The sequence below is a fragment of the Gossypium arboreum genome, chromosome 12 (genome assembly GCF_025698485.1).
Source record: "Gossypium arboreum isolate Shixiya-1 chromosome 12, ASM2569848v2, whole genome shotgun sequence".
NCBI lineage: Eukaryota > Viridiplantae > Streptophyta > Magnoliopsida > Malvales > Malvaceae > Gossypium > Gossypium arboreum.
Window position 1 is genome coordinate 23,775,354 of NC_069081.1, and position 24,640 is coordinate 23,799,993.

Sequence of the window (24,640 nt, forward strand, 5' to 3'; positions counted from 1 at the left end):
ACTCATTACCACGAGAGTCAATTACTACATGGGAACAAATGACCGAAAAATTTTTACTAAAATATTTTCTACCGGCTAAAATGGCTAAATTACGTAATGATATCTCTTCTTTTGTGCAAATGGATTTAAAAACACTCTACGATGCATGTGAGAGATACAAGGGCCTTTTGAGAAGGTGCCCTCACCATGGGTTACTACTTTGGCTACAGGTTCAAACGTTCCATAATGGCCTGAATCCTTCGATCGAAAAATGGTTGACGCAGCTACTGGCGGAGCCATCAATAATAAAACACCTGAAGATGCCTATGAGTTTATAGAGGAGATGTCACTGAATAACTATCAGTGGCAAGTCATGAGGACAAAGCCAACGAAAACAGTCGGCGTTTATAACATCGATTCGGTCACCATGCTCTCTAATCAGGTAGAACTCTTGAATAAAAAGATTGATGGTTTTCTTAGTTCTTTGCAGGTTCACCCAATAATGCAGTGTGAAGCAAGTAGAGGTGGAACAAGCCATTCAGAATACCAACCTTATGGCCACAACATGGATAACGAGCAATTAAACTACATGGGTAATAATCCTCGACCTTAAAACAATCCTTATAGTGACACTTACAATGCAGGTTGGAGGAACCACCCCAATTTCTCGTGGAGCGGTCAAGGAAATCAAAGACCACAACCACCTCCAAGCTACCAACAACCACCCTACAAATAGGAAAAGAAGCCGAACCTTGAAGAGAAGCTCTCAAAGTTTATTTCAGTGTCAAAAAATCGTTTCCAGAACACCGAGGCAACACTTAAAAATCAGCAAGCGTCGATCCAAGGGCTCGAAACTCAAATAGGCCAGCTTTCCAAACTAATTTCCGAACGACCACAAGGTAGCTTGCCAAGTAATACTGAATCCAACCCAAGGGAACAGCTAAACGCAATTAATATTCAAGATGAAGAAGGAGTTGTTGAGCTTAAACCAGAATCGGGGCAAGAAACTATGGTAAGAAAAGGTCAAGGTGAGGTAGGTAACAATAAAAACAAAATGGTGAATGTCGAATATAAACCTCGTGTGCCATACCCCAATGCGACAAGGAAAAACCGCTTAGATGAACAATTTGGTAAATTCCTTAAACTCTTAAAAAAATTACATATTAACTTATTGTTTATTGAAGCCCTGTCGTAGATGCCAAACGCAATGAAATTCTTAAAAGAGCTTTTAGCAAATAAGCGAAAGTTGGACGAGGCGTCGCATGTGGAGCTAAACATAGTGTGCTCAGCTATTCTGAAAAATAAGCTACCAAACAAACTAAAAGATCCAGGGAGTTTTATGATTCCTTGCTTAATTGGTAGTTTAGATGTTAATAATGCATTAGCTGATTTAGGGGCTAGTATCAACTTCATGCCTTATAAAATGTTTAAAAAACTAGGTCTCGGGAAACCCAAACAGGCTAGGATGAGCATTCAAGTAGCAGATAAAACTATAAGATTTCCTAGGGGTATTATTGAAGATATGCCAGTAAAAATCGATAAATTTATATTTCCCGTTGACTTCATTATTTTAGACATAGAGGAGGATAGCAACACTCCTTTAATTCTGGGAAGGCCCTTTGTAGCAACTGCTAAAACGACTATTGATGTTGACATAGGTGATCTCACACTTCGCGTAGGAGACAAAACACTCACTCTTCAAGCTTGCAATTCTGACAACACATCGGAAATTGAAGGTGATCGTCTAAACCATTCTATTAAAGCTGACCACATGATACAACCCACTTTGCAGGAGATAAGTCTGAAGGAAGTACATGAGCCACTCTCAAACAATAGTAAAGGATCTATTCATGAAGAACGAAGGCTGCAAATAGAGGAGCTAGATGAATGGCGAACACATAAATCAAGAACACACGATAAACTGAAACTACGCTAGAACGAGCTTGATACCTCTCCAAATCAACTTAAAGTTGGAGAGAAAGTCTTATTAGATGCCACAGATCCCCACATTGTCACTACCACACCGAATGAAGATCCCTCTTACGGTACTCAGCATTTTTCCATTCGGTACGGTGGAGGTGAGTCATTCCAAGTTTGGCACTTTTAAGGTAAACAACACCTGTTTAAAACCTTATTTTAAGATTGATAGCATAAATGAGGAATATAAACTCCTCGAACCACCATAATCATTCAACAGAGAGGTAAGTCGAGCTTAGACTATAAATAAGTGCTTCTCGGGAGGCAACCCAAGCACTAACTGTATTAACTTCTTTAAAAATTTAGTCTTCAACATCTAACTTACTAACGGAGCTCTCGAAGCATAGGTTCCCAACACCACACGGCCAATCACACGGTCGTGCTTAAGGCTGTGTAACCAACACGGACGGAAACACGGCCGTGCAATACGGCCATGCCAAAATAGGGTAAAAGATTTCCCCAAACATGGGCTGCGATAAAATGCCACGGCCATGCGACATGGCCGTGGCCGAATCTGCCAAATGAAAACGGGCATGCGACACGTCCGTGTCTAGCACCGTGGACAACACTATCAAAATAACACGGGTGTGTGCAGAGCTACACGACCGTGGGAGAAGCGAATCACATCACACATGGTCGTGTAACATGATCATATAACCACATAGCCTATACACACGGGCGTGCCAGAAGGCCGTGTGATGACACCTTAATTTACGACGAACACGACCGAGCCACGACCCACACGGGCATGTGCACCGGCCGTGCCATTTGAGAAATTAGAATAATTTTTTTTTTCTTTCATTAAGTTTTTAAGATTCATTTGTTTTCCTTTTAAATAGGGCTTATCTTTGTGACTACTATCAAGATTAATCCCCTCACTCTCTTTTTATCATCCAGAATCATGCTTGACATCTAGATTAATTCCCAATACTCGATCTTGCCAATCCAAGAATATCATCCATTCTTAATACAGGAAGTTTCACTTCTCCCTCTATCTTATTTTTATACTTTAATATATAGCTTTGTACATTGAGAGCAATGTACATCTTAAGTGTGGGGGGGATATTTATTTCATTATCAAAAAAATCCCTAAATGATTGCCTTGTTCTCTTGAAAAGTTTTCATATCATATTTAGGATAAATTTTAATTGATTTATGATTTTGATTGATATATCTTGAATTAAAACATAGGCAATTATGCATTGATTGTTTAAACTTTAAGACATTAGAGAATCAAGCATGATGAGTTGATTTTTAAGAATTTAAAATCTTAGGCTGTTTCCCCAAGGTTTAGGTATTACTTTGAGTTGGGATTCACAAGTTTTAAACATCAAAAAGCCATAATTTTTGTGAGATTTTTGAGCCTTTTGAGCATCTATTAATTCTTTCATTCTCACTTTTATTATTGCTTTGAGTGCGTCAGTAGTGAACTGTTATTCTAGAACTTGCTTGATTATTCATGTTGAGACCGCACCATTTGATTTGATATGTCAAAATGATTAAGGCAGTTAGGATTAACCTACTCATGCCATGAAAAGCCTACCTCCACAATTAACCCATAGTGAACCCCCTTGAGCCTAACAAGCCATTTCTTGTATTACCCTTAATATTAACATTTAACCCATTATTATTGAAATCCCCTAAATTAATTTAAGCCCCATTTTTTGTCGAGATTTGAATTGAAATAGTTACTTAGCTATGTTTTATTCTACTCTGTAATTTGACTTGTTCTTAAAAAAAAAAAAAACATGTATACATATTAGTAGTGATCTTTTGTTTGTAAGCTTCAGAAGTTAAATTTCTTAGTCTGAGAAGAAGCTCTGTTGTACGCAAGTGATGATGAACTCTTTTTCTAATTAGGTAATTTTTCAATTCAATCTCGATTTTAACCCTTTCTTTCAGCTTGTGACCACACCCCCTAACCAAACCTCATTACAACCCTCTAAAAACCTTTTGATTGATGTATCATCTTAAATTATAGTGGTGGAGATTTGATTTTCATGCAAGCCTATGGTAATTACTTTTCATTATTGACTATTGAATGCTTCATTTATTGTCCTTAAACACCTCAAGTGACTTGAGTGAATCTGTAGTGAAGATGTGAAACTCTGTGATATTTTGAATCAAAGGTAATTACTTAAATGAGGAGAGACACCTATATTTTCATGATTAAATACTCAACTTGGAATGTTTGAAACTTTTATGTTCTTTTAGTTGAATTCTCAATGTATGATTACTTATGGATTATTCTGAGATATTATCGATAAAAATTATAAGTTGAGAAGAATTTATTTTGATTATGAGTTGAGAATTTTGCTTAAGGACAAGCAAATGCTTAAGTGTGGGGATATTCGATAAACCTTAATTTATACATATTTTTCCCCCATGTTTAACGCATTTTATGGATGATTTTCCATTAGAATTGGTGAATTCGATGCTCATAATGCTTTAATTTCATGTTTGCACTTAGGAGAGCATAGGAGAGCAAAAGGAACGAGAAACGGGATGAAAACGGAGAAAATGGGCCAAAGTAGGAAATCAACATGGCTGGACCTCCTCACATGGGCAGACCACACAGCCGTGTCAATTTGGCATGCTCGAGCACGGCCTGAAGTAATCGCACACGGGCGTCTCACATAGGCATGTCCCTGCTGAGCCCAAGTTGAGTCCAATTCGGAAAAGGCTAATTTTGAGAGCTTTTAGGCATTCTAAAGCCTATAAATACACCTAAGAGAAGAAATAAAAGAGGACAGAGGAGGGGAGTAAGGAATTACTCCAAGAAAACTGATTGATCCATATCAGAAGCCGGATTCATCATCAAGACTGAAGATCTCTCCTCAATTTCCCTTCAGGAGTTTTAGGTTTTCTTTATGTTTTGTATTCTTTATCATTCTGAGATGTCTTCTTATTTAGTAATGAACTAAATCCCCTAAATACCTAAGAGGAATGAAACCTAATACGAATCTTGTTATTATTTTCTGAATTGTATGATAAATATTTGACTTGTTCTTAATAATGTGTTCTTAATTCTTGTTTTGATATCCTAGGATACCGATTCAAGATAAGATCTTATTCAGAGGAGGAATAGACCCTGTTTAAGAGTACATTTGTCATAATTAAGCGGAGTTGATTGCGCGCCTAGACATAGGGTGACAAGATTTTGCCAGATTAGGGTGAAACCTAATAAGGGGATCCATAGATCGAGTTAATGCAGCCCTAGAGTGTTAATTAGAGAAAAGTCTCGGTTATTCAATCTAGGGATTAGACGTTATTAGTCTTGAATAGCGATAATAACATAACTTAGGGATCTCTACGGAACAAGTTAAATGAATAAATCGTCCAATTCGGAGCCAGAATAACAAGTACAGTCTAGGTGGATATTTCCTTAGGTATTGTCTTCATTCAATCAAGTTTTCCAAAAGCAATTCCCCAATTCCATTCTCTGTGCGTTCTTAGTTTAGATAATTATTTAGTTAAAATAAAAACCTCTTTATTCTTAGGCTAGATAATAAAAAGACAGTCATTACTAGTACTTTTAGTTCCTTTAGGTTTGACAATCTGGTCTTGCTAATACTATACTACTGTTCGATAGGTACACTTGCCTGCATCGCAATAATAGTTAGTTCAAGAACGAGTAATTATAAATATTTAAAACCTATCACGAAATCACACGATCAGCTACCAATCATATAACCAATGATGTCAACAATCTAACAAACAATGCTCCTTACACTGATTCATATATTGTTCAAGTAGGAAATGATGCCAATTTACATATTTCTTATATAGGTTAATCAACTTTGTTAACTTAATCAAAGGTGTTACATGTCAATAATTTGCAACATGTTCCTCGCATTACTAAAAGTATTCTTTAAGTGTTTAAGTTCATTAGAGATAATGGAGTATTTGTTGAATTTGACCTCAGTCATTATTATTTTAAGCATAAATCAACACATCAAGTTCTTATGCAATGAGTGAGAAGAGAGGTCTATATCACCTTCAAGTTCTAGAAACCTTGATTGATTGTGGAATTTCTCAACCAACAGTAGTTCTACATTCTAATTATCGTTAGTTCATGTGATAATACTTAGACTAGTGATGTTCAGGGTTGTGGTTATCAACTTTGGCATCAGAAGCTAGGTTATCATTTCTTTAGTATATTTTCCAAAGCCTTATCTTCTTGTAATATTCTTTTTTTCCAATGAATAAAGATAAAGTTCTGTGAAAAAGTTGTTAGTTTGGTAAAAGTCATATGTTTCCTTTTCAGAAGTCTAACACTATTTATTATGCTTCTTTGTAGTTGATTGAGGCCAATTTATGGGGACTCACTCTTTTTCATTCATCTGTGTTTGAGTATTATATATATGTATATATCTTTTTATGCCAATTTTAGGCATGTTTGGATTTGTTTTTTCAAGATTAAGTTTGAAGTTCGATGGAGGGGATGAATTTCTTAGTTTCGTTTTTCAGTTTTAAAACTTTGGCATCAAATATCATTATACATATAAGCCAAATGGCTTTGTTAAATGAAAAAATAGACACATTTTTGAAATTGGCTTCACCTTGTTGGCACAAAAATCATTTCCACTTTCGTATTGGTATAATACGTTTTCTTCTTTTGTATTTCTTATCAACTGGTTACCTAATAAAGTGTTGGGTGGATCATCACCAATTGAAAAAATCTATCATAAAAGGCCTAACCTAAAGTTCCTTAAAGTGTTTGGGTGCTTTACTATCCTTTTTTTAACTTTTTACAATAGGACCAAGTAGACTTATAGATATGCTCCTTATACCTTTCTTCATTATAGTGAGCATTATAAGGCTTATAAATGTATGAATTCCACTGGTAGGGTGTACATTACTAGGCATATTTAATTTGAAGAGACCATATTTCCAAAAGGGCTACTATCAGTAACACTAGAGTAGCTGCTTTAGTCACCACACAACTTTCTATTGTTTCTAGGATATCTCCTTTGGTAGCTTTTTCTTTAGAAACAAGAGAAGTTCCTACTGCTATTCAAAGAGTTCCAAGTATATTAAAGAATGTTCTAGCTAAGTCTGTAGATAGCTACTAGGCTCCTCATGAGTGTACTACTTTTGTAACACCCCAAACCCGGCCCAGACATTATGGCCGAATCCAACGTGTCACATTGAAGTTTTTAAGAAATCCCATACCTCCTTCAACGTCCTTCTTAGTGTTTTAAAAGATAGTCTTTGCTAAGTTAATAAAGTGAATGGAAGCTGTGCACCAGGTAGGTATCCGAAACAGAGGAGGTGAGCCATGAAGGTTGCTTAAGTACCAAGCTCTTGATTGGATCCAATCCTAGACATGCCCACAACCATTGCCACACTTTGGTGCTAGGTTAGGTTTTGAGAAAAACGAGTTGGAATTCATTTAAGTAGATATTTTTGATAAACCGATTAATTGTATCGTTGCGTTATTTTGAAAACAATTATCATTTTGGAAACGCGCCCTAGGTTTAACTCATATTGTTATCAGAAAAATATAGGGTATAAGATAAAATAATCCCAAAAAAATAATTAAAATGGCCTTATTACAACCCAAAACCAAATAATAATATTAATAAGATAAAACTTATAAAGAAATAAATTGGCTACTTATTGCAATTAAAAGAAATAGAAATAGTAGTGTGGCCATCTCCGAGTCCCTCGCAGCTCCAAACCATCTAAGCTTAGGGATTACCTGTACAGTTACAAACAGGGTGAGTTTATGAAAACTCAGTGTGTAATCCCCAACAACAAACAAACAGTGAATAACACAGTGTCAGTACAATCTGGGCCAAAGCCCTATTTAGTCTTGACATATACTAGGCCAAAGCCTTTCCATAAATCATATCACTGGGCCGAAGCCTTTTCATAAATCATATCACTGGGCCGAAGCCTTTACTGTAAATGGTATGGCCCTTAGGCCTATTTCAATGTCACATGTAATGTCAATGGATGTATGCAGGCCCATTTGGGGAGACTACTCGACCCACCATCCGCAACTCTCCACCCGTACCAACCAACACACCATGTGGGGAATAACTCAACCCACCCAACCAAACTCTCCACTGGCAGCATAGCTGCTTTATCATATAACTGGAGGCCTAGCCTCTTTTAATAACTCGGGCAAAGCCCTTTTTGATAAACTGGGGCAAAGCCCTTTTCGGTAAACTGGGGCATAGCCCTTTTAGCACTTCTTCCATTTATAAAACCCAACCCATGCAACATGTCATGTATGCAGAATGTCATGCCCATATTTGAATCAAACAATCACAGCCAAGTCATTCATATCATCAACATATATTCACAATCAAATCCATCAACCACACAGTCCAAGTCAGTCATTTGCCCACAAGGGCAAAACAGTCATTTTTCATATTATAAGGGTAATTTTGTAATTTTACCAAATATCAGGGTTTTCCATGTTCATTAACAATTATCAATATTTTCGAGTGTTTAAACAATGATCTTTAACCCACTTTATCAAATTCAGGCTTTTGGGCCCAAAACCTCTAATGGGCCCTACGAATGCTAATTTAGCCCACTAAGCTTGGTTAATCCAAATTTTACAACAGTACTAACCGTGTTATCGTGCAACTTTTCCAAATTCCATTTTCCATCAAATTTACCCAAATGGGCCCAAAAGCCCATTTGGCCCAATTCCTGCCCATTAAGGCCCAACTTACCATCGTACACAAAATTGAGTCCTTACCCGTTCCATCGATCCAAACACCAATCTTATCGTATTTATCGCATCTATACCCACACGCAACATTACAAGTTCTTGAAATGCCGGTATTTTAGCATTTCGGCTTCTCAGCAAATATTAATCTGAGCTACTACGATGGTTAGTACACACTTATTATGGGTTGAAGTTGAAACGTTTCCATAATCGATCACCTATGATAACCACCACCTATCACTCAAACTTAACTAATCCAATATCAATATATGTAAATCCTAAGCACATCACTCATACGGGACATAAGGGCATATTCGTCATTTTACCATACAAGGGTATTACGTTCACTTACCCTAAAGGGGCTTTACGGTCTTTTTACCTATTAGGGGTATTTTAGTCATCTCATCCTACAAGGGTGTTTTGGTAAATCTACAAGCCAAGGGTATTTCAGTAATTTTGTAAACCAATGGTATTTCTATAATTTTTAGAAAGTCAAGGGTATTTCTGTAATTTTGTAAATCAGGGGTATTTTGGTAATTTTACAAATTGAGGGTATTTTGGTAATTTCACAAACCAATGGTATTTCGGTAATTTTACAAACTAGGGGTATTTTGGTAGTTTTACAAACTAGTGGTATTTTGGTAATTCTATCCGACAGGGGTATTTCAGTCATTTCACAATCGAGGGTAAAACGGTAATTCTGTAAACTGAGGGTAAAATGGTAATTTTGTAAACTGACGGTAAAAGGGTAATTTTGTAAATCGAGGGTGAAACGATAATTCTATAAATCGAGGGTAAAATGGTAATTCTACAAATCGAGGGCATTTTAGTAATTTGGTAAACTAAAGTATTCTAAACAGGGATAACAATACAAATGGGCCTAAAGCCTATTCTCGACCCAAATGGGCCCACACACTCGTGTGGCCCTTTTAGCCCAAATCTAGCCACAAATATGAGATTCACCTAGCCTAGTCCAATATTTACTACACAATCAAACAACTTATCCAATTGGGCCCGTAGGCCCATTAGGCCCACATGACCCCTTTCCACCCATCGCACTCAAGAAGCCATCCTACTGCCTAGAGTAGCGAGAAAACACACACGATAGGAGATGGAGTTAATCCACGCCCGAGCACTCTTAGCCGACACCCAACCCAAACAAGCACGCCATACAAATGAAAGGGATCACCAAGAAAAGGTACCTTTACTCTCCTCATGGTTCCTCTATTTAAAGCCGACCGCAACCACTCTTATGTTAGCTTCCCGATGTGGGATCCTCCAACATCGAGTTTAAATTCAACACCAACTCTTGCCGCCCCCTGTTAGCAAAATTAATGCTCCTTGCTTGCCATGGGATTCGAACCCATGCCTCCCCTCAGATGCTCCACATGCTACTTGCCACTAAGCCACAAGGCTTTTTGTGTCATATTTCATCCCCAATTAATTATAAGGTCTAAAGGCCAAAGTCCAGGTTCCCTTAAAAAAAACCAAAATAAATTGCAAGAGCTAAGGCTTGAACCCAGGCTCCCATACAACCTTAATGACGTCACAACCACTAGACTACAAGCTTCCTTGTGTCATTTATTTAACACAATAATTTAAAAACCCTCATCCAATCATCCGTGTTTTTTTTTCACTTAATACCAAATTTTTGCTAAAGCCCAAGTTTGAACCCAAGATTTTCTAACACTTCTCGGGCCATTAACCACCAAAGCAGACATTTAATTGTGTTATTTCATTGCACAATTAAATACCTATATACAACCTCCTAACGGACCCGCACTCAAGGCTCAATACTTCTAGGCCCAAACTCGGGGTGTTACAATTCTACCCCCTTAAAAAAATTTCGTCCTCGAAATTTTCCACTCTCAGACTATACCACCACATTTCCGCTGCGCACTCTGATACTAATAATACTAACATACACCCAAAAAATTTGTCCATCGGAGCGGATAGATTTCACATGCAAACAATTTCTACATTTCCAGAATGCACACCAAATAAATACTAAATCTAAATTCAAGGGTTACAGTTTACTCTAACTAGAGAGTTCCAGTATTGTGCTACTATCTATAGTAGTTTGTCAATATAACATTTCAATCTATAACAGTAAACAGAGTTAGAGAACTTACAAATTTGGTGTCGGAGACTCGGTGTGCCGTACCTCCAATAACATCTTTTCAGAAACAAGTCAAGTTTCATTGAGAGATTTCAAAATAAAATTTTTGAAAAACCCTTTTCAAACCCCAATTTCAAAAAAAGAAAAACAACAATAATTCTCTGTTACCCATACCACAGCCGAGTTTTGCAACCTGACTCTAATACCACTAAATGTAACACCCCAAACCTGGCCCAAACATTATGGCTTGATCCGACATGTCATATTGAAGTTTTTAAGAAATCCCATGCCTCCTTCAACGTCCTTCTTAGTGTTTTAAAAGATAGTCTTTGCTAAGTTAATAAAGTGAATGGAAGCTGTGCACCAGGTAGGTATCCGAAACAGAGGAGGTGAGCCATGAAGGCTGCTTAAATACCAAGTTCTTGATTGGATCCAATCCTAGACATGCCCACAACCATTGCCACACTTTGGTACTAGGTTAGGTTTTGAGAAAAACGAGTTGGAATTCATTTAAGTAGATATTTTTGATAAACCGATTAATTGTATCGTTGCGTTATTTTGAAAACAATTATCATTTTGGAAACGCGCCCTAGGTTTAACTCATATTGTTATCAAAAAAATATAGGCTATAAGATAAAATAATCCCAAAAAAATAATTAAAATTGTCTTATTACAACCCAAAACCAAATAATAATATTAATAAGATAAAACTTATAAAGAAATAAATCGGCTACTTATTGCAATTAAAAGAAACAGAAACAGTAGTGTGGCCATCTCCGAGTCCCTCGCAGCTCCAAACCATCTAAGCTTAGGGATTACCTGCACAGTTACCAACGAGGTGAGTTTACGAAAGCTCAGTGTGTAATCCCCAACAACAAACAAATAGTGAATAACACAGTGTGAGTACAATCTGGGCCAAAGCCCTATTTAGTCTTGACATATAATGGGCCGAAGCCTTTCCATAAATCATACCACTGGGCCGAAGCCTTTTCATAAATCATATCACTGGGCTGAAGCCTTTACTGTCAACGGTATGGCCCTTAGGCCCATTTCAATGTCACATGTAATGTCAATGGATGTATGCAAGCCCATTTGGGAAGACTACTCGACCCACCATCCGCTACTCTCCACCCGTACCAACCAACATACCATGAAGGGAATAACTCAACCCACCCAACCAAACTCTCTACTGGCAGCATAGTTGCTTTATCATATAACTGGAGGCCTAGCCTCTTTTAATAATTGGGGCAAAGCCCTTTTTGATAAACTGGGGGAAAGCCCTTTTCGGTAAACTGGGGCATAGCCCTTTTAGCACTTCCTCCATTTGTAAAACCCAACCCATGCAACATGTTATGTATGCAGAATGTCATTCCCATATTTGAATCAAACAATCACAGCCAAGTCACTCATATCACCAACATATATTCACAATCAAATCCATCAACCACACAGTCTAAGTCAGTCATTTGCCCACAAGGGCAAAATAGTCATTTTTCATATTATAAGGGTAATTTTGTAATTTTAATAAATATCAGGGTTTTTCATGTTCATTAACAATTATCAATATTTCTGAGTGTTTAAACAGTGATCTTTAACCCACTTTATCAAATTCAGGCTTTCGGGCCCAAAACCTCTAATGGGCCCTACGAATGCTGATTTAGCCCACTAAGCCTACTTAATCCAAATTTTACAACAGTACTAACCGTGTTAACATGCAACTTTTCCAAATTCCATTTTCCATCAAATTTACCCAAATGGGCCCAAAAGCCCATTTGGCCCAATTCCTGCCCATTGAGGCCCAACTTACCATCATGCACAAAATTGAGTTCTTACCCGTTCCATCGATCCAAACACCGATCTTATCGTATTTATCGCATCTATACCCGCACGCAACATTACAAGTTCTCGAAATGTCAGTATTTTAGCATTTCCACTTCTCAGCAGATATTAATCTAAGCTACTACGAGGGTTAGTACACACCTGTTATGGGTTGAAGTTGAAACGTTTCCATAATCAATCACCTATGATAACCACCACCTGTCACTCAAACTTAACTAATCCAATATCAATATATGTAAATCCTAAGCACATCAGTCATATGGGACATAAGGGCATATTCGTCATTTTACCATACAAGGGTATTTGGTCACTTTACCCTACAGGGGCTTTACGGTCTTTTTACCTATTAGGGGTATTTCAGTCATTTCATCATACAAGGGTGTTTGGTAAATCTACAAACCAAGGGTATTTCAGTAATTTTGTAAACCAATGGTATTTCTATAATTTTTAGAAAGTCAAGGGTATTTTTGTAATTTTATAAATCAGGGGTATTTTGGTAGTTTTATAAATTGAGGGTATTTCGGTAATTTCACAAACCAGTGATATTTCGGTAATTTTACAAACTAGGGGTATTTTGGTAATTTTACAAACTAGGGATATTTTGGTAATTCTATCCTACAGGGGTATTTTAGTAATTTCACAATCGAGGGTAAAACGGTAATTTTGTAAACTGAGGGTAAAATGGTAATTTTGTAAATTGAGGGTAAAACGGTAATTTTGTAAATCGAGGGTGAAACCGTAATTTTATAAATCGAGGGTAAAATGGTAATTCTACAAATCGAGGGTATTTTAGTAATTTGGTAAACTAAAGTATTCTAAACAGGGATAACAATACGAATGGGCCTAAAGCCTATTCTCGGCCCAAATAGGCCCACACGTTCGTGTGGCCCTTTTAGCCCAAATCTAGCCATAAATATGAGATTCACCTAGCCTAGTCTAATATTTACTACATAATCAAACAACTTATCCAATTGGGCCCATAGGCCCATATGACCCCTTTTGGCCCATCACGGCCCGAAGTAGCCATCGTACAACTAGAGTAGCGAGAAAATACACACCTGATAGGAGACTGGAGTTAATCCACGCTCCGAGCACTCTTAGCCGATGCCCAACCCAAACGAGCACGCCATACAGCGAAAGGGATCAGCCAGGAAAAGGAACCTCTACTCTCCTCATGGTTCCCCCTATTTAAAGCCAGTTTCGCAACCACTCTTATGTTAGCTTCCCGATGTGGGATCCCTCCAAAATTAGAGTTTAAATTCAACACCAACTCTTGTCGCCCCTTGTTACCAAAATAAATGCTCCTTGCTTGCCATGGGATTCAAACCCATGCCTCCCTTCAGATGCTCCACACGCTACTTGCCACTAAGCTACAAGGCTTTTTGTGTCATATTTTATCCCCAATTAATTATAAGGTCTAAAGGCCAAAGTCTAGGTTCCCTTAAAAAAAACCAAAATAAATTGCAAGAGCCAAGGCTTGAACCCAGGCTCCCATACAACCTTAATGACGCCACAACCACTAGACTACAAGCTTCCTTGTGTCATTTATTTAACACAATAATTTAAAAACCCTCATCCAAGCATCCAGGTCTTTTTTTTCACTTAATACCAAAATTTTTGCTAAAGCCCAAGTTTGAACCCAAGATTTCTCTAACACTTCTCAGGGCCATTAACCACCAAAGCAGACATTTAATTGTGTTATTTCATTGCACAATTAAATACCTATATACAACCTCTTTACGGACCCGCACTCAAGGCCCAATACTTCTAGGCCCAAATTCGGGGTGTCACAATTCTACCCCCTTAAAGAAATTTCGTCCTCGAAATTTTCCACTCTCAGAATACACCACCACACTTCCGCTACGCACTCTGATACTAATAATACTAACATACACCCATAACATTTGTCCATCGGAGCGGATAGATTTCACATGCAAACAATTTCTATATTTCCAAAACGCACACCGAATAAATACTAAATCTAAATTCAAGCGTTACAGTTTACTCTAACTAGAGAGTTCCAGTATTGTGCTACTATCTATAGTAGTTTCTCAATATAGCATTTCAATCTATAACAGTAAACAGAGTTAGAGAACTTACAAATTTGGTGCCGGAGACTCGATGTGCCACACCTCTAGTAACATCTTTTCAGAAACAAGTCAAGTTTCGTTGAGAGATTTCAAAACAAAATTTTAGAAAAAACCTTTTCAAACCCCAATTTCGGAAAACTAAAAACAACAATAATTTTCTACTACCCATACCACAGCCGAGTTTTGCAACCTGACTCTAATACCACTAAATGTAACACTCCAAACCTGGCCCAGACGTTATGGCCGGATCCAACGTGTCACATTGAAGTTTTTAAAAAATCCCATGCCTCCTTCAACGTCCTTCTTAGTGTTTTAAAAGATAGTCTTTGCTAAGTTAATAAAGTGAATGGAAGCTGTGCACCAAGTAGGTATCCGAAACAGAGGAGGTGAGCCATGAAGGCTGCTTAAGTACCAAGCACTTGATTGGATCCAATCCTAGACATGCCCACAACCATTGCCACACTTTGGTGCTAGGTTAGGTTTTGAGAATTAAAAGAAACAGAAACAGTAGTGTGGCCATCTCTGAGTCCCTCACAGCTCTAAACCATCTAATCTTAGGGATTACCTGCACAGTTACAAACGGGGTGAGCTTACGAAAACTCAGTGTGTAATCCCCAACAACAAACAAACAGTGAATAACACAGTGTGAGTACAATCTGGGCCAAAGCCCTATTTAGTCTTGACATATACTGGGCCGAAGCCTTTCCATAAATCCTATCACTGGGTCGAAGCCTTTACTGTAAATAGTATGGCCCTTAGGCCCATTTCAATGTCACATGTAATGTCAATGGATGTATGCAGGCCCATTTGGGGAGACTACTCGGCCCACCATCCGCTACTCTCCACCCGCACCAACCAACACACCATGTGGGAATAACTCAACCCACCCAACCAAACTCTCCATGGCGGCATAGATAGCTTGATCATATAACCGAGGCCTAGCCTCTTTTAATAATCGGGCAAAGCCCTTTTTGATAAACCGGGCAAAGCCCTTTTCAAGAACGGGGCATAGCCCTTTAGCACTTCCTCCATTTATAAAACCCAACCCATGCAACATGTCATGTATGTAGAATGTCATGCCCATATTTGAATCAAACAATCACAGCCAAGTCATTCATATCACCAACATATATTCACAATCAAATCCATCAACCACATAGTCCAAGTCAGACATTTGCCCATAGGGGCAAAACAATCATTTTTCATATTATAAGGGTAATTTCGTAATTTTACCAAATATCTTGGTTTTCCATGTTCATTAACAATTATCAATATTTCTGAGTGTTTAAACAATGATCTTTAACCCACTTTATCAAATTCGGGCTTTTGGGCCCAAAACCTCTAATAGGCCCTACGAATGTTGATTTAGCCCACTAAGCCTACTTAATCCAAATTTTACAACAGTACTAACCGTGTTAACATGCAACTTTTCCAAATTCCATTTTCCATCAAATTTACCCAAATGGGCCCAAAAGCCCATTTGGCCCAATTCCTGCCCATTGAGGCCCAACTTACCATCGTGCACAAAATTGAGTTCTTACCCGTTCCATCGATCCAAACATCGATCTTATCATATTTATCGCATCTATACCCGCACGCAACATTACAAGTTCTCGAAATACCGATATTTTAGCATTTCGGCTTCTCAGTAGATATTAATCTAAGCTATTACGAGGGTTAGTACACACCTGTTATGGGTTGAAGTTGAAACGTTTCCATAATCAATCACCTATGATAACCACCACCTGTCACTCAAACTTAACTATTCCAATATCAATATATGTAAATCCTAAGCACATCAGTCATACGGGACATAAGAGCATATTCGTCATTTTACCATACAAGGGTATTACGGTCACTTTACCCTACAGGGGCTTTACGATCTTTTTACCTATTAGGGGTATTTTAGTCATTTCATCATACAAGGGTGTTTGGTAAATCTACAAACCAAGGGTATTTCAGTAATTTTGTAAACTAATGATATTTCTATAATTTTTAGAAAGTCAAGGTTATTTTTGTAATTTTGTAAATCAGGGGTATTTTGGTAGTGTTACAAATTGAGGGTATTTCAGTAATTTCACAAACCAGTGGTATTTCGATAATTTTACAAACTAGGGGTATTTTGGTAATTTTACAAACTAGGGGTATTTTGGTAATTCTATCCTACAGGGGTATTTTAGTAATTTCACAATCGAGGGTAAAATGGTAATTTTGTAACTGAGGGTAAAATGGTAATTTTGTAAATTGAGGGTAAAACGATAATTTTGTAAATTGAGGGTAAAACGGTAATTTTGTAAATCGAGGGTGAAACGGTAATTCTATAAATCTAGGGTAAAATGGTAATTCTACAAATCAAGGGCATTTCAGTAATTTGGTAAACTAAAGTATTTTAAGCAGGGATAACAATACGAATGGGCCTAAAGCCTATTCTCGGCCCAAATGGGCCCACACGCTCGTGTGGCCCTTTTAGCCCAAATCTAGCCACAAATATGAGATTCACCTAGCCTAGTCTAATATTTACTACATAATCAAACAACTTATCCAATTGGGCCCTTAGGCCCATTAGGCCCACATGACCCCTTTCGGCCCATCGCGGCCTGAAGTAGCCATCCTACTGTTAGAGTAGCGAGAAAATACACACCTGATAGGAGACTGGAGTTAATCCACGCTCCGAGCACTCTTAGCCGATGCCCAACCCAAACGAGCACACTATACAGCGAAAGGGATCAGCCAAGAAAAAGGTACCTTTACTCTCCTCATGGTTCCCTTTATTTAAAGCCAGCTTCGCAACCACTCTTATGTTAGCTTCCCGATGTGGGATCCCTCCAACATCAGAGTTTAAATTCAACACCAACTCTTGTCGCCCCCTGTTAGCAAAATAAATGCTCTTTGCTTGCCATGGGATTCGAACCCATGCCTCCCCTCAGATGCTCCACACGCTACTTGCCACTAAGCCACAAGGCTTTTTATGTCATATTTTATCCCCAATTAATTATAAGGTCTAAAGGCCAATGTCTAGGTTCCCTTAAAAAAAACCAAAATAAATTGCAAGAGCCAAGGCTTGAACCCAGGCTCCCATACAGCCTTAATGATGCCACAACCACTAGACTACAAGCTTCCTTGTGTCATTTATTTAACACAATAATTTAAAAACCCTCATCCAAGCATCCAGGTCTATTTTTTCACTTAATACCAAAATTTTTGCTAAAGCCCAAGTTTGAACCCAAGATTTCTCTAACACTTCTCAGGGCCATTAACCACCAAAGCAGACATTTAATTGCGTTATTTCATTGCACAATTAAATACCTATATACAACCTTCTTACGGACCCGCACTCAAGGCCCAATACTTCTAGGCCCAAATTTGGGGTGTTACAGCTTTTAGGGATGATTCTTGAGTTACTACTCTTCCTTGACTCATTGCTCTTAGTGGTAATACTCACTAAAAGTAGGTTTCTAAACCCAAGTTATACATGGTCTCAACTTCTAAAAGAGAACTAATGGACATTTATAGTGCTATGCAACATTCTAAATGGTAAGAGGTTATTCAAGTAGAGTTGCAAGCTTAGAATGATTCTCAGTTGTTAATGCCATGGCCTAATAGAGTCAACCAGTAGGTTGTAAATGGGTGTTTAAGCTCAAAAAAGAATCAGATGGTGCTATTACCAGGTACAAAGCTTGCCTCGTAGCATAAGGCTTTGCATAAGAAGCAGGAGTTGATTTTCAAGAAACTTTTAGTTTTGTGGTCACATATACAATAAGAATGGTATATGCTTTAAAAGTAACAAACAAGTTGGCTCTTTTGAAAATTGATATGAATAATACATTTTTAAACAGAGACTTGACTGAGGAACTGCTTATGACTCAATCCCTTAGCTTTGAGCAGTTTGATTATTCAAACAACCACTAGCTTGCAAGTTAAACGAGGTTTGGTTTGACAAGTTCAAAAGGGTTTTAGTACAAACAGTTCACATTACAGCTTTTGTTACATATCATTCTTTGTTTATGATGAGAACTCAACATTCATTTGCCATTTTGCTAATGTATTTCGTTGATGTCATAATCATTGGTGATGATCAAAGTACAATGGATATACTTTTTCAAATATTGCATCTGGTGTTTTCTATAAAGGATCTTGTAAGTTGCATTTGTTTTTTGGTACTGAGGTCACAAGAGTAAAAGAAAGTTTACTCTTAAGTCAAATATGCTTCAGAGTTGCTTCACAAAACTGGAATGCTTAATACAAATCTTGTTCCGACTCATATGGTTTCAGCTTCATCAACAATGGATAGTGTTCCAATAGAAAATGTCAAAGGACATTATAGTATTGTAGGTTCCTTCAATATATTTGTCTCAAATGACCGGATTTGGTGTTTAGTGTGAACAAAGTGAGCCAATTTATGCATGTCCTCTTAAGAAACACTTGGCAGTTGAATGAATCTTAAGGCAACTAAAGGGTACAATGAACCATGAACTTCTATTTAAACCAAGTCCTTGTTAACAAAACAAGAGAATTCTGTATGAAAATTGTGTACTAACAAAATAAGAGAAATTTGTATTTCTTTCATTGAGTACTTTCAATTATATAGCACCGGTACAACATATTAAATTCCTTAACTATAGCAAATTAACTCCCTAATCATATCCTAAAAAATAACAAAGGAAAGTATCTAATCATATCCGAAAATACAACAACCTATTCTTAGGAATGTATATACCTACAAGATATTTGATACCTATGCTTGACATCCCCCCTCAAATTGATGCAGGTGAATCAAGAAGCATCAATTTGTGTACAAAAAACTGATGCTTGGAGAGGCTTGATGAGGATATTAGCAATCTATTGATTGGTAGAAATAAGAACAAACATAATCTGATTATCAAATAATTCCAAAATAGAATGACAATCGACTTCAATATGTTTGGTACACTCATGAAAGATGAGATATGCTACAATCTAAATAGTAGTAGTATTGTCAGCATGGAAAGAAGTATGATCAATTTGTTGGTAACCCAGTTCAAAGAGCAGACCATGCAACCAAGTAATTTCTGAGCATGTGGCAGACATGGCATGATACTCCACTTTAGTTGAGGATTTTGGAGACTTGTCTTGTTTCTTACATTTCTAGGAAATTAAGTGTAACAGCCCGATTTTGGGCCTAGTCGGAATAGTAATTTTGAGACCACAAATCCAACGTAAGAAAATTTATTTTTATTATATTTTTATGGTCTACAATTTCACAGAATGATTTCATGAAAATTTCATTGAAAAATTTTAACGTTTGGGCACTCAATTTAGTTAAAAGGACTAAATTATAAAAAGTGCAAAACTTGAGTTCTAGAAGCTAGAGGTGTCAAATTGCTATGAAATTTTAAATTGGAGGTCCTTATATGGTAATTAGACCATTGGTTAATTTTTAGACAAAAATGGACATGAAATAGGTGAAACAGAATATTTTTAATTTAGGGGCATTTTGGTTATTTAGTAATTAAAATGAATTAAAAACAAAATTAAAAGCCAATTTTTGTCTATCTTCTTCCTTGGCCGAATTTTACATGAAGAAACCATTTCTAGGGTTTTCCAAGCTTCTAGGCTCAATTGTAAGTCTGTTCTAGCCATATTTTTAATGATTTTCGCATTTTTGAAATCCTTGTAACATAATCTACCTATTTCTACCATTTATTTGAGATATGATGAAGGTCTGGGTTTTTACCCATGTTAGAAATTTGTGTATTTTAATTTTTAATGGTATATATACATGTTTGATGTGTGAGAAACGATTTTTGCTAAGTGATTTTCGGTAAAAATGTCAAAAAGGACTAATTTGTAAAAGTTATGAAATATGTGTTAAAAATCTATTTTAATGGAAAATTTGGGTTGATATAAGCATGAAAATGATTCAGCTATGCATGGGTAGTAAAGAAATTGAACACATTTCATTTTTCGAGCCTAGGGGTAAAATTGTAAATATGTCAACTTTAGGGAAAAAATGTAATTTTTCCATAATATGATTTTTGGGTCACATTGAATAATGTGACTAATAAATAAGCTAAATGTGATGTTATAGATTAAAGAAAACGAGGTTCGAACCTAGAACGGGGAAAAATGAGAAATTGACAGTTAGGTCCCTTTTTGCCTTTCTTGGTATCGAGGTAAGTTTGTATGTAAATAATACATCGTTTTTACTTACATTATCACATTTTATTATCTTTTATGAAATGTGGATGAATATTGAATGAAATTGACATGTATCGAAAAGTGAGAAATTTCCCGGTTGAACATTAGGAATAGAATAGGATACAAGCGACATGTCACTAGTGACTCAAGTGTGGTACTATGTGAAGGCCACTTTGAGAAGAGATAGCTTGGTGACAAGTGTGGTACTATGTGAAGGCCACTTTGAGAAGAGATAGCTTGGTCACAAGTGTGGTACTATGTGAAGGCCACTTTGTGAAGAAAGATAGCTTTGGTCACAAGTGTGGTACTATGTGAAGGCTACTTTGTGAATAAGGTAGCTTTGACTATAAGGGTGGTACTATGTGCAGGCCACCGGGTATCCATTATTATTCTGATGTGTTCAATGGGAAATGACTAGGTGTAACTGAATGTGACTATGTGATGAATATGTATAGGTACGTGTGTATAAACTTATGAGCAATATGCTCAATATGTGATCGAACTTTGGTAAGATTGATATGGAGTAAGTGTTACAATGAAAGTTACTACAGAGAAAACATGAAAGAGTGAAATTTAGTAATAAAATAGTTTTGGATAGCAGCAGTTGTGTGACTTTGAAAAATCACCAAAAATGGTGGAATCGAATTAGAGGTTGAATAAGATATGAAATTAAAGCTTATTGAATCTATTTTCATATAAAAGAAACAATGTAAGCAAAAGAATTTCCTATTATGATATATTTGAATTTTTGCGAGACAGAGTTAGAATGATTTTGGAATCCCCTATTCTGATTTGGGAAAATCATTAAAAATTGTACAAAAATAATTATGGGTTATAATTTATATGCCTAAAATCCTTAATGAGTCTATTTTCAATAAAAATAAACGAGAATATTGAATCCTGCACTAAGAGATAATTAATTTTTAATAATGAAAGGTCGAAACTGTGAAATAGCAGAACAAGGATGAATTTGAAGAATTAACTGTAATTATTGGCTAATCCATAAATTCTGGGAATTTTATGGTAGAGAGATATTTGAGTCTATTTTTGTAAAAATCAAGCAGATCTTTATTTAGAATTCTGTAGCTCAAGATAAAAATAATTTAGTGACTATGACTCAAGTTGACAGTTTTGTTACGAATAGTAAATATCACAATAATCCTTAATTGTTCTGAAATTTCTATGATACTTGCTGATATTGTGATAATTTTACATTATGTTATGAGTATGATATTGTATAATTAATGTTGCTTACTATTTACATGCCAACTTACTAAGCTATATCCCTACCTTTCTTTTTCCTATAGTGTCACAGATGCTAGCTCAGATTGGAGATCGTCGAAGATTTTATCACACTATCAATATATTGAAAAGTATAAACAAAATTGAACTTTGAGTCTATGGCATGTATAGGGACTTAGTCATTTGGTGTATGAGTCATTGTGATTTGGCTAAATGTATTAGCTTGTGATGGCTAAAGGTTGGATGTAATTTGTAGCCATGCAAGTTTACTTATATTAGCAAATTGATTGTAAGCCCATATAATTATGCATGCGCATATGTCAATGTTTTGTGATATGGTTTATATTTTCTTAATATATAATGGATGTGAGTTTATTCATATGTTAATTCCTTTTGAATGTGAATTTAGCATGAAAGGATTTGGTAAGGCATGATGTTATCATGTATGTTGGATGATGGTGTGAAAATGATATGTTATTGCTTGATTGTAGTTGTCTCAAAGGCATTTATATGCCATGAATTGTGTCATGTGATGTTGTGTGAATGTGTGCAAGTGAGGGTGGCAAAATGGCTAGGAAAATAGCATTGTATTTGTCCACACGGGTAGACACACAGCCTACCCACACTGGCGTGTGACTCTCCAAAGCATGAAAATTTTACAAGTGTTGTAAAAGTTCTGAAAGTTTTTGGTTTAGTCCCGAACCATTCCCAACGTATGTTTTGGGCCTCATGGGCCCATATAATGGACGATAGGCATATGTATGAATGGTTTTAATTTGGACGCATTTTTATGACCCAATTTTATATGTTTGCCTATGTTTAAGTCTGGTAATATCTCGTAGCTTGTCCCAGCATCATACTCGGATAAGGGGTGTTACATTAAGCATCACTCAAGCATACACACCATCCTGTTGTAAAGCGGAACGTATCAGGAAATCCCACCCTATCAACATCACTATAAGATATAAGATTAAAAGAATAGCAAGCTGGAAAAAAGAGACCACGATGAGGGGTACCATATAGATAGCGAATCATTTGCTTTACAGCAGCCATATGTAAATGTCATGGGGAACCCATAAATTGACTCATCAAGTTAGCAAAAAAGATATATTTGGTCGAGTGATTGTCAAATAAATGATACTCCCAACTAGATGTCGATACAATGTAGGATCTTGGAAAAGAGCACCTTCATCTTTACGAAATTTGACATTTAATTCCATGGGGTTATATACTGAAGTAGTATTTTCTAATCCAACTAATTAAATGATATCCTTGAGATACTTATGCTGATTAACAAAAATCCCTTTCTTGTTTCTGTGAATTTCCAAACCTAAAAAAATATGTAAGAGAACCCAGACTTTCATGTGAAAAAAAAATGTTGAGATATTTTCAATTCTTGAATTTTCTCAATGTCAGAACCAGTAATTAAAATATCATTCACATATACAAGCAATAGAACAATTCAATGAGGGGTCTTGAATAAAAAAAAGTGAAGGATCATACTAACTTTGTATGAAGGACAAATTAAGCAGAGCCTTTCTAAATTTTGAAAACCAAGAACGAGGAGCTTCTTTAAGCCTATATAAGGAACATTTCAAGTGACATACCTCATTTGCAGTAGTTGTTAAATTAGGTGGAGAATGCATATAATATTCTCTATTAAATCCCCATAGAGGAATGTGTTTTTTACATTCATCAGATTAATGGACTAGTCTTGACAAGCTGCTAAAGCCAAGATTTTACGAGCGGTGGTCATTTTGGCAACTGGATCAAATTTTTCTCCTTAGTTAATCCCATATTCTTGTCGATTACCGAAAGCCACCAAGTGAGCCTTACACTAGTCAAGTGATCCATCAGATTTTAGTTTTATTGAGAAGACCCATTTACTACCAATGGGAGTAACATCAAAAGGAAAAGTGACAATGTCCCAAGTTTGATTATGGTACAAAGCATCAAGTTCCTCTTGAATAATTTGTTGCCAACATTCATGTTGGATTACTTCTGAGTATGATCCTAGTATTTTAATGGAGGAAAGTGTAGCAATCATAGATTTTTGATACCCAAATCTTTTAGGAGAATAACCATATTTGTCTGGTGGAAGTGAGCTATGAGCAGATTTCTTAAATGGAAGCGGATCATTGGCAGGGGTTGGTGGCAGGGAAGACATAGGTGGTGATAGTAGCAAACTAGTTTTAGGGACTTTCTCATGAGAAAATTTAGGAACCAAATCACTGTGTTAGACATTATCCCTATTTTGTCGTGTATAAAAAAATATGAGGTTGGAATCATGTGATAGAAGGAAAAGAATAGGAATGAGGTTTAGGAGACATATCCTCAAAAGTAGGAAGAAGAGAATTATTAGAATCATTAGAATGGACATTAAGTAAAAGATAAATGTACTAATGGTCAAAGAAAATAACATTACGAGAGACACAAATCCACTCAAAAATAGGATCAAACACATACAACCTTTTTTATGTGAGGCATAGCTAAAAAAAACACATTTGACAAATTGAGGAGAGAGTTTCG

The 24,640-nt window shown here is 36.5% G+C and overlaps 1 long non-coding RNA gene and 1 other non-coding gene across 2 annotated transcripts; both read right to left on the minus strand.

Moving 5' to 3' along the window:
- Positions 1–86: 86 nt before the first annotated feature.
- LOC128286379 (small nucleolar RNA R71) lies at positions 87–193 on the minus strand. Its single transcript, XR_008276921.1, has one exon. It is a non-coding gene; the product is annotated as a small nucleolar RNA R71 (small nucleolar RNA).
- An 11,232-nt stretch (positions 194–11,425) lies between these two features.
- LOC128285309 (uncharacterized) lies at positions 11,426–12,814 on the minus strand. Its single transcript, XR_008275806.1, has 2 exons — positions 12,744–12,814; positions 11,426–11,582 (listed from the first exon to the last, which is right to left on the minus strand). It is a non-coding gene; the product is annotated as an uncharacterized LOC128285309 (long non-coding RNA).
- Positions 12,815–24,640: the final 11,826 nt, after the last annotated feature.